Source organism: Acartia tonsa, chromosome 8 (genome assembly GCF_053477335.1).
Source record: "Acartia tonsa isolate MP-2025a chromosome 8, ASM5347733v1, whole genome shotgun sequence".
Lineage (NCBI taxonomy): Eukaryota > Metazoa > Arthropoda > Copepoda > Calanoida > Acartiidae > Acartia > Acartia tonsa.
Window position 1 is genome coordinate 44032017 of NC_137267.1, and position 10526 is coordinate 44042542.

Below are 10526 nucleotides of genomic sequence, written 5' to 3' on the forward strand. Positions count from 1 at the left end.
AAAATCGAATAAAAAAATTTACAAAAATGAAATAAAATCTTAAGAGGGTTATTACCATATGATTTTGTTTAATTTTTGTAGATTTTTAATGTGCTTTTGGATGATTTTTCACAAAAATAATTTTGCCTCACTATCGAATAGCGAGTCTATCATTTTTTAAGAATCCACATCAGCTTAAGTCGAAAGTAAACAATACCTTTGTCTGCTAGGAATGTTCTCTCTTAGATTTGACGAAAAAAGGGTTCAGAATATTCTTCTACTCTTCTATTTCTATTCATATTTAATAGGTAAACAGCCAGCCACCTCCAGCTTTCCCTGTCCTTATTGTGACGTACCTTTAACCTCACTAAGAGACAAAAGTGTGATAGGACATGAGGACTTAACAGACAAAGGGATTGAGTTAACAACATTTAAAAGTCTGAATGAAAATAGTAAAATATTTTTTGAAACAAACAATGGAGACAGGGCTAAGGCCAAATTTTCCAAAAGTGTTGTGAACAAGTGCCTCATAAATGGCAAGGAAGATCAAACAATCTTATCTATCTGTGGAATCCCTGAGCTCCATGAAATGGAAGGCCTTGCAAATCACATTCTTTATAATGGTATATATCCAACTTTTGGCAAGGAAGTCGTTGATAATTTATTGAAGGATTTGGGAATAAAAGTCAACTATTTCTATGGCAAGAGCCTTAATGGCAACAATTAAAAAAAGCTGCTGGACAAAGCAGATGATCTCCTTGCTGAAGTTGATGAAAATTCTATGCTTCCATTTGTTAAAGCTTTAAAATCTGTTGGTCGTTTAGTAGATCTAGCTTTTAACAGCAAACCTCAGGAAGATGATAATACTGCCGACATTGCTCAAGCAGTAGCAGCCGCCCAGCAAGCTGTTTCAGATGCAAACCTGTCTATAACACTAAAGGCACATGTTCTGTATTGTCATTTGTTGGAGGCCTTAAAATATTCCAGAGGACACAATTTGGGATACATGTCTGAGCAGTGTGGCGAGGCTAGTCATCATGACTTTTCAAAAAATTTTTGGAAACGGTTTTTGACCCCTGAAGGATCTGGATCATATCCATCTGCTCTACTGAGAGCTACAATTGAATTTTCATCAGAGCATATTTAAATAAATTTGTATCTACAAATAACTTTCTTCTTTAATTATAGTTAAGTAGTTAAGTGCTGCTACTCTATAATTACAATCTTCTTTAAAAGGACTGTTAATGTTTATGATAATTCATATTAGATTTCAGCAATGTGAAGCTGCTTTGTTTAGGAGTGAGAGGGTGTTTGAGCTAATACTATTCAGAATCAAATCTTTAGTGGTGAAGCTACTATATAATTCACTTTGTCTGTGTGTTAGTTAGTCCGTAACTTTCTTATTTTCTTAGGTCTTATTGGAGACAGCTGAAATATTCAGTGAAGATTCTTTTGACATTTATTCTATACAATGCCTTTTTGTCTGTCTGTTGGTCATGCTTCAAAAGACATATTACATATTCTCTCATTTGTATTTGTTAAACTGTTTTTAACCTATTTTTAAAACATATATCAAAAATATACTATGACACCAGTAGAATTAAACTGCAGAGCCTAAATTTGAATTAAGTCCCCAATAAACTTTTTTGAGGGGATTTAAAAATTAATTTTACTGTTGCTGTGGTCTTTTTTGATCAGAGCAAAAGGTCTTTTTTTATTTAGGTAAAATTCGTAGCTTTTAGAGTGTTTTGCTTCATATATATAGTATTCTGGTATAGAGTAAAATTAGGCCTTTTGATTTCATCTAAATTAATTCATTAAAAACTTAATTCTTTACAATATATCAATGAATTAACTTTATCGTGCTTGTTTTCCATCACTTATTTAAAACACAAAAAATTGGCTGTAAAGGGTTAAATAGTGAAAGATGACAACAAACGTTTATGCAATACAACAAATTTTTTTTTGTCACATATACAAATATGATAAAATATAAGATTATTCAAACTTATTTTTTTAAATATTTTTAAAAAGCATGTATCTTTTATGCATATAGTTTTCATTCTTTTCATTTTAATTAAATAAAAATTATTTAACTACATTGGAAATAAGTCACTTTGTAAAAACACTCGTTTTTGAATTGTAAAAAACTGAAATGAAACAAGGCTTCTAATTGGTTCAGACTTCAGAATAATATGTTTTATTTTAATTTTAAATTTCTTCTATATAAATTATTGTTTTAGAAAAAAATTATTTGCATCGAACAGAGTAGAGTTTTTATTATTGAATTGATATAATCTGAATCACATCAAATTGTTCTTCTGTAAGAAACAATTTAACCCCAAACTAAAAAATGCTTTTGCTTCCATCAAAATGATCACAGCAACATATAAAATTGATTTTTAAATCTCCCAAAAAAAGTTTATTGGGAACTTAATTCAAATTTGGGCTCTGCAGTCTGATTCTACTAGTGTCATAGTATATTTTTGATATATGATAAAAAAATAGGTTATAAACAGTTTAAGAAAACTTAACATCTGCTCTCACTTTGTGCATTTGACCATTACAAGATTTTTTGTGCTTTGCTACTGATGGTTGTTGTCATAAATGTTTTATTTTGACAATGATCAAAGTATAACCCAATAAATTTTAGCATGTTAGTTTGTTCTGAAATTTTTGCATGGGGGTACTTTCATGAATATAAATATATCACAAATACAGTTTGTCAAAAATATTAATAAGAAGAATGTTCCTAAAAAAATAATACTAAAATTTTTGTTCTGATCCCACAATATAAAAGTTTCAAGTTAGTGTGAAACTGCATTTTGATACTCCGTGCATCATTTTACCCACAAACCTGTTGCATAACTCTTTTTTTAATTTGAATCCCAAAATAAAGCTTGGGCGTCTTTGATTTTTATCCTTATATAACATTAACAAGATGTCTATTTATCTATTTGTCTCAAAGGATCTCGATAACTGTTAGACAGATATGGTTTTTCTTTACATCAAAGCTTTATATATGTCCTGGCCATGTTTATAACTATTTTGGGAAAGGGTACCTCCACTATATAAAAATTGCTCCTAACAAAAAATAACCCTCTAAAATTTTTGAAAAACTATGATCTTAAGTGTAGTTGCGACTTTCCACCCCCCCCCCCCTCCCTCCCCTTCCTATCCCCAAGTGTCCCTAGAGGATTTAAGGGTACGTAGCTGCTAGTCCTTATATGGAAATAACAGGATGTATGTATATCTGTCTCTAGCAAAGGAACTCGCTATCCGCTGAACAGATGTGGTCCTTGTTTTTTTTGTAACACTTAAATTAAAAAATAGAGGGGATTAAATTCTAGTGCCCCTAATGATTGCTGGGGGCGTAGCGTTTTTAGCATGGCAAGCATCGTTTTAGAATTAAAAAGAAAATAAATGTTTCAGATAATAACAACCCAACAAATGATGTCTATAGCAATTTGATCAGCTGATTGGTTTTAATACTAGATGTTTTTTAAGTAGCGCAGCTACTCTAAATCTAGGGAATAAATCTAATTTTGCTTAGAATTTACTTTTAGGTGTTTTAAACGTTGAAAATTGAAGATTTTATTTTGATAATTAACATTTTACAACAATACCCTCTATAAACTGTGAGGAAGTTTGATAAAATTACGTTTATTTTGCAAGCTTTTTTGAAAATACTTCATTATTTTTTTAATTCTGACAAAATAGAATTTCTGTTTAAGTAAATAACATGGCCACAAAAAGGTTTAAGTAGTTATTGAAATATTTTATTACCATTCTTGCTAATTAAATAGTCGTTAACTATGTTTAATTTGCATTTTTTTAAAAGACAAGAAAAATATCCTACTTAAATGCTACTTTTATGAAGTTATCTTAAACCTTTTCCAAAAGTTTGTTTTATAAAAATATTTTATTTTCCGTTGATTTTATTGATTATATAGGTTAAAAATATCAAAAGTATTTTTTAAAGGCTATAGATTAATTTTGATTAATTCCGATATTTTATTTTTTATATTTTTTTCAAATCTGAAAGAATATGCCTGTCCTTTTATAGAATAGATTATATAAAAAAAAACGAAATTAAACATATTCAGGCTATCAGAAAGCTAAAAATATTTTTTTTTACTTTTAAATCGCTAATTTTTAAAATCATTAGATTTTAAGCTTATTTTGCATGGAAACACACTTTTTCAGTCATTTCTTCTCAACAATGGATCTTAAATGATTATTACTAAAAACTTTTATGAAAATGTTATTAATCAAAACTCCAAATAAAGGAAATAATCGCCGTTTGCGAAAATGTGTGCAAAAAGATGCCAATAACTCGTTAGATGGGACTTAATGGATTTTAATTTTTACTGCTTACGACTTAGTGGACTATAAACTATTAGAAAAGTATCACTTCAAGGTGGAATTTTGAGGGTCAACTTTTTTTCTTTTCAAATTCGCAGTGTAGGGATGGTAATCCATCAAATTTTGGACCGGATTCCGATTCTTACAAGAATCTGGCAAAAAAATGGCACATTCTCGCAGATTACTTTAATGACCACTATCGACTATGCCCCTAGTTAGTAAGTGAAGTTTTAATTTCTTACCGCCAGTCCCCGATTTCCTCTTCCTCTTGGCACCGCCGCCATTTGTTGACCTAAAATAGGAGAGAAGGGTAATTAAAATCTAACAGTATGAGTACCTAAACAATTCACCACTGGATAAGAATTATTAAGGGGTAGGGGGTTAAGTTGGGACAAAGCCTATGAACAATATTGTTGATGTACAATCTTACCTCGGTGCCGCTTCTTCTACCTCAATCTGAACTAATGGCTCATCAACCTGTGGCACAATCTGTTGTTCTTTCGCCAGTCTTCTGCGTGCAGCTTCAACAACAGTTTCTTCGCTAAAGCATAATTCAGTATTTATTTTTTCCGACAAATCAAGTATTCCCATTATGTCACGAATTTTCATTGTTTTCTCGTAGAATAGCTACTCTATAAATTATTATATATATGCCAATCTCACACTATTGAAAACACTGGATCTCAAAAAAAAAAAAATGAAATATAGTTGAAAATGGGATAAATTTGTGTTCGAAATTTTTTCTCAATATTGGTATTTCTTTTCATTTCAAAACAAACCTGTTTGCATCTGGATTAGAATCTAGGTTAGACTCCAGTCTGCTATCCGCTGGAGTGCCAGGACCTATTAAGAATAAGAATTACAGCATCTGTAAGTTGTGTTGCTGCACAAAAAAAACGCACTTTGTTACAGTTTGATGTTAGCAAAGCCTTTCATACTAGAAAATTATAGCAAGATTCCAAAAAGAATGAAAAATTCTGAAGTAATTATAAAATTGATGGGTTGAACTGAAAACCTTTCTCACCTAAGAAAAAAGAAATAAAGATGGATGTGTTTTATTCCTAGGTAAAACTTACTTATTCCTGTCAAAATTTGTTGATTTATTAAAGTTAGCCTCATGACAGACTTTATAAAAGCAAAGTTGTTCAAAATTTTAAATGACTAATTTTGATTTTCTTGTCATGATTATGCAGTAACTGAAATTTGTGAAAATTTCTTTGTTCTCAACGTTAGAGAACCATATGGAACTTAATAACTCAATTTAGACTATTAATTGCACTGACAACCCTAGCTGAATCTTCATGCCATTTCTAAAAAGGTATAGAACGTTGTTCTAGCTCAACTGTGGTCCAAATAAAGGCCTCCGTGTCAAAGGGTAGCTTGAAATTTGTATGAATTTGGATTCTGAGGTTACTCATGTTCCTGAGAAAATGGGGCCTCACAGCAGCCAGATCTTTATTCAATGGACCTTTGGGTCTGGGGCTACTTTAAAGCATGCACCAATAGACGTGCCCATTAAGTGCAGTCAATATTCTCTAAAATGACTATAACATTTGGAAAAATAGTGCAGCTATTACCTTTTTTGATACAAATAAGGATTTTAATTGCCAATTATCTGAAAAGTTTATATCCTAGATATAAAATTTTCTTGAAATTTTATAACTCTGCAAACCCGAAATCTTCATGCAGTTTTTAATATCTTTGTTATGATTCACTCCACGCATATAACGATTGCTTTAATCGTTTTCCAGGTCCCATAACTGTGCAGCTAGACCTTTATTTTTTTTAAATTGGTTCAGAAATAAGGATTTTAGAAGCTATAATATTAGAATATTAGTTGTTTGATCCTTATCCTATTGGGGAGTCTGATGGAGGTCAGGAACAAAGCCTTAAACCAACCCTAAGACATTTATAAACCTTCCCTTAAAAGTGTAACCAAATTGGAACAGTATTAGCAAGCTGTTTTTGTTATTGGCCGGCCGACTTCGGCCGATTAAAATAATCAGCCCACATTTTCTTCATGTTAAGTTTTGAAATATCGTATTCGGCTATTCCTCGGCCGATTTAGTCGTCTAGGGTAGCAAAAAAATAGTCCTGGTCATAATAAATTCAAATCCGTTGACCAATCAAAAATCAGTCCACTGGTTGTCGCGTAACGATGATTTTAAAGTTGTAGACATGATAATAATTGCATAAAATAGAAGTAAAGTTTAAAAATACCGTAGCTGGCTATTCCTTGGCCGATTTAGTCGTCCAAGGTGGCAAAAAAATAGTCCTGGTCGTAATAAATTCAAATCCATTGACCAATCTAAAATCGGTCCACTGGTTGTCGTGTAACGATGATTTTAAAGTTGTAGACATGATAATAATTGCATAAAATAGAAGTAAAGTTTAAAAATACCGTAGCTGGCTATTCCTTGGCCGATTTAGACGTCCAAGGTGGCAAAAAAATAGTCCTGGTTGTAATAAATTCAAATCCATTGACCAATCTAAAATCGGTCCACTGGTTGTCGCGTAACGATGATTTTAAAGTTGTAGACATGATAATAATTGCATAAAATAGAAGTAAAGTTTAAAAATACCGTAGCCGGTTATTCCTTGGCCGATTTAGTCGTCCAAGGTGGCAAAAAAATAGTCCTGGTTGTAATAAATTCAAATCCGTTGACCAATCTAAAATCCGTCCACTGGTTGTTGCGTAACGATGATTTTAAAGTTGTTATAAATGCTGCGTATATTATAAATATAATAATGTTGTCTTCGAAATTAAAATTTTACTCTAAGAAAATTTTGAACTTCAAATGTCATTTAGATGGATCTTTTACCATAAAATTACTTTTTCATAAACTAATTATTATTTAACTACCTTTTTTAAAGTAGCTGCACTAATTTTCCACCCAAAAAAAATTATTGACTGCACTTAGTGCCCATTCCACAAAGACCTCCCTCATTGCCACTATCAAGGAGATCTTCACCAGCTTGGACGTGTACATATTGACCTGGGCCTGCTGGCGGTTGAGGAGGCGGGTAGAGGCAGTGATTGATGCTGGCGGTGATTTTATTCACTGATCTAATAGTAATATACCTAGTTTGCTTTCCAGTTTTTAAAATCTTTAAACTAGGCAAATTTATGTTCATTTGTTTAGAAATTAGAGAAAGTCCGAGGATACATCGCGCACCCTGTATAATGCTTTAACAATATTTTTATGTTTTAATCTTTTTTTATCAGCTGTTTTGTACAAACACTTTGATTTGGTGTAAAATAAACAAACGATATACAAGAATTTAATATACATAGATAATTATACATATTTATATCTTATTTCTTTTTGCAATAACATATTGTGTTTTTAGGCAGGGGTCAGAGTAAGTTTGGTTAAGATTTTTGAAAATAAATTTGTGCATATGATTGTTTAGGCACAAGAATCTAGGTGAAGATATTTTGTTGAAGACTTTTGAAGATGTGATTCATCTTCTAGATAAACACAAACACCTAGACTCTGGAGAATGCTTCCTGTTGTCTGCTTTGAAGCTTGATGATGGTGTTGTACTTAATTATAAGTTTGGGCACTGCATATTAGCAGAGTGCAAGCAGTGGTGCATGGATGGCATGTTTGAGGTAAAACTTTATTTTGTAAAACATACTGTCCCCTAAGTAAGCAATATATGATATACTAGCAGCTTTGCCCCAAGAGGTATAATTACATCTTCTATTACTTAGCCAGCAGAACGGATCGCAAATTTTTGCACCTACCCAGCAGGAAAACATTTTCTCGATTAAATAACAAATTCGCAAAATTCGTAAAAAAAAAAAAATAGCGATTAAATAACGAATTTGCAAAATCTGTAAAAAAAAAAAAAAGGGAGGAGGATTTTTTTGTTTTTTGGGGGGTTTGGGGTGTCCCACCCCCCAAGAAAATAGCTTAAAACCACTACAGGACCAATACGTATATACCCTGAAGAGTAAAATCTGATCGGTTCAGTGGTTACCGAGATCTTAAGCTTCAGACGGACGGACGGACAGACATCAAGCTACTTTGTATTATAGATAGGTTTTTATATAATTATTAAGTGCACATTTTTCTATTGCAGACTGTATCGAACCAGTTTGCCTAACTTTACATGATTTTTGGTTCTGGTTGTTCTCCCTCAGAGAAAATGTATCCTGCAGTATTCATATTGCTTCCAAGCAAATCTGTTGCAGTAAATATACATGCATTTCGACATGTCAAGGATACAGTCAGCACTTTTCCAGAATCTATCAGTATTGAATTTAAAGCTGTAATTAACAAAGCTGCACAAGCTATGTTTACCAAAGAGATAGTCAGCTGCAGATTCCATAGGAAGAAAAACTTTGGCGTTATCCTCTTAGAAAATTTTTTTCAATTTTTTTCAATTTTGTACCCCCCCCCCCCCCCCTCGACTACTGACGAACAACTATTTTAGGTTAGGTTTTAGGCTAGGGAGCCAAGCGCTGGGGCTAGGCAGGCAAGGGGGCTGAGCGCTGCGGCTAGGCAGGCAATGGGGCCTAGTGCTGCGGCTAGGGAGCCGAGCGCTGCGGCCAGAGTTCTATAGTTCGCTTTTGGGGGGGGTACTCAAATTTTCAATATTGAAAAAAAAATTTCTAAGAGGATAATACCAAAACCTTTTCTTCCAGGTAGGCAGAAGGGTTGTCTGTCTCTGTTCCATGGTGATGATGCCTTTCAGGTGGGATTGGAGCTTCTATACACCTTAGAAGCTACCAGTTGGAGAAAAAGTTGTTGTGCCTTCTAAGACAACTAAAGTGATGACAACGAAGCTGTTGATTCATTCCTGGCATATGTTGAAAGCAACTATGTGCTCAGAGTTAATGCTGTGACTGGAGAAACATCATCAGCCACATTTCCACAAACAATTCTGTTGAGGTGTTTAACTGAAATTTAAATGCTACTGTGGGCACCAACATCATCTTCAGGATTATTAACAACTCTAAGATGGAGGATTCATTTGCCAGGACCAAGTTCCAGCAGTGTGTAGCTGGCAACTACTCTGATCTCAACCCTGGAAGGACAAGCAAGGATCAGGAAAGGATGGCTGACATGAAGGCAGCTATTGCAAACAACAATCCTGCCTTCATAAAAGAATACATGATCAGTCTTAAGAGTTGGGGGGATATCTAATATGACAGTTTTAAACATGATGCTTCTTAATAAGGCTACAACCGTCAAACCCAGAAATTATATAAATTATTTGTATATTAGTTAATTTGCTTTTATTAATGATTATATAAATTATTTGTGTATTAATTAAATTAATTTGATGTTTATGTAACAATATAGTTGTATCAATAGACCTTTTGTAGGAGTAGATTTTTTTGTTAGGATAGACCTTTTGTAGAGTAAATCTTTTGCAGTGGTATACCTTTAGTAGGAGTAGATCTTTTGTAGGGGTAGACCTTTAGTAAAATAGGCCTTTTTTAGGGGTAGACTTTTTGTATCAAAGCCAAATTCACAACCATGTATGTGTACAAAGATTTTCCATGAAGGCGTGAGGCACATAAAAATTATTATTCCATTTTGTAGAACAGATTTTGAATCATGCTTAGATGTGACAATTTATTATGGGGTTGAGCCGGGGCCTTCTGTAAAATTAGTATTTTAGAATTTTAAATAGACCCCGAGAGTTAGAATGGAAAGAAAATAAACATATAAACTGAAACATTTTAAGTTGGATTTTTTTTCTGGTTAAATATTGACTTAACCCATTAGTGCCGAGCGCCACTTTTATGGGCCGATCGAGCTGTAAGTTTCAGGGAAGCTTTATAATGGTCAAAACGGAATTCGTATTTTTTTGTTTTGCTCTAGTGGCGTGCACAGGAAAGTTGCAAAAAAACCCGGTTCGGCTTGGCCATAAATACCAACCAGGCATTAACACCCGTTTTTGGTGCTTTCCCCCAGTTTTAAAACCCGGTGGACCTGTATAAACCCGGTTATTTTGACCAAAAATCGAAAAATGTAATTTTTGAACACCAAAAGTGAGATGAACACTTTTTAGAACTTTGATACGATCCGTAATTGAAAACTACACAACCTCATGTAATCTAAAGAGCTACAAGTATAATACGAAGCGATTTATTTCAAATTTAGTGTTTCGGCTATAGGTGCCGCCGTTTTCGGGTAAAAAAACCCGTTGCTCGAAGTTTTAAA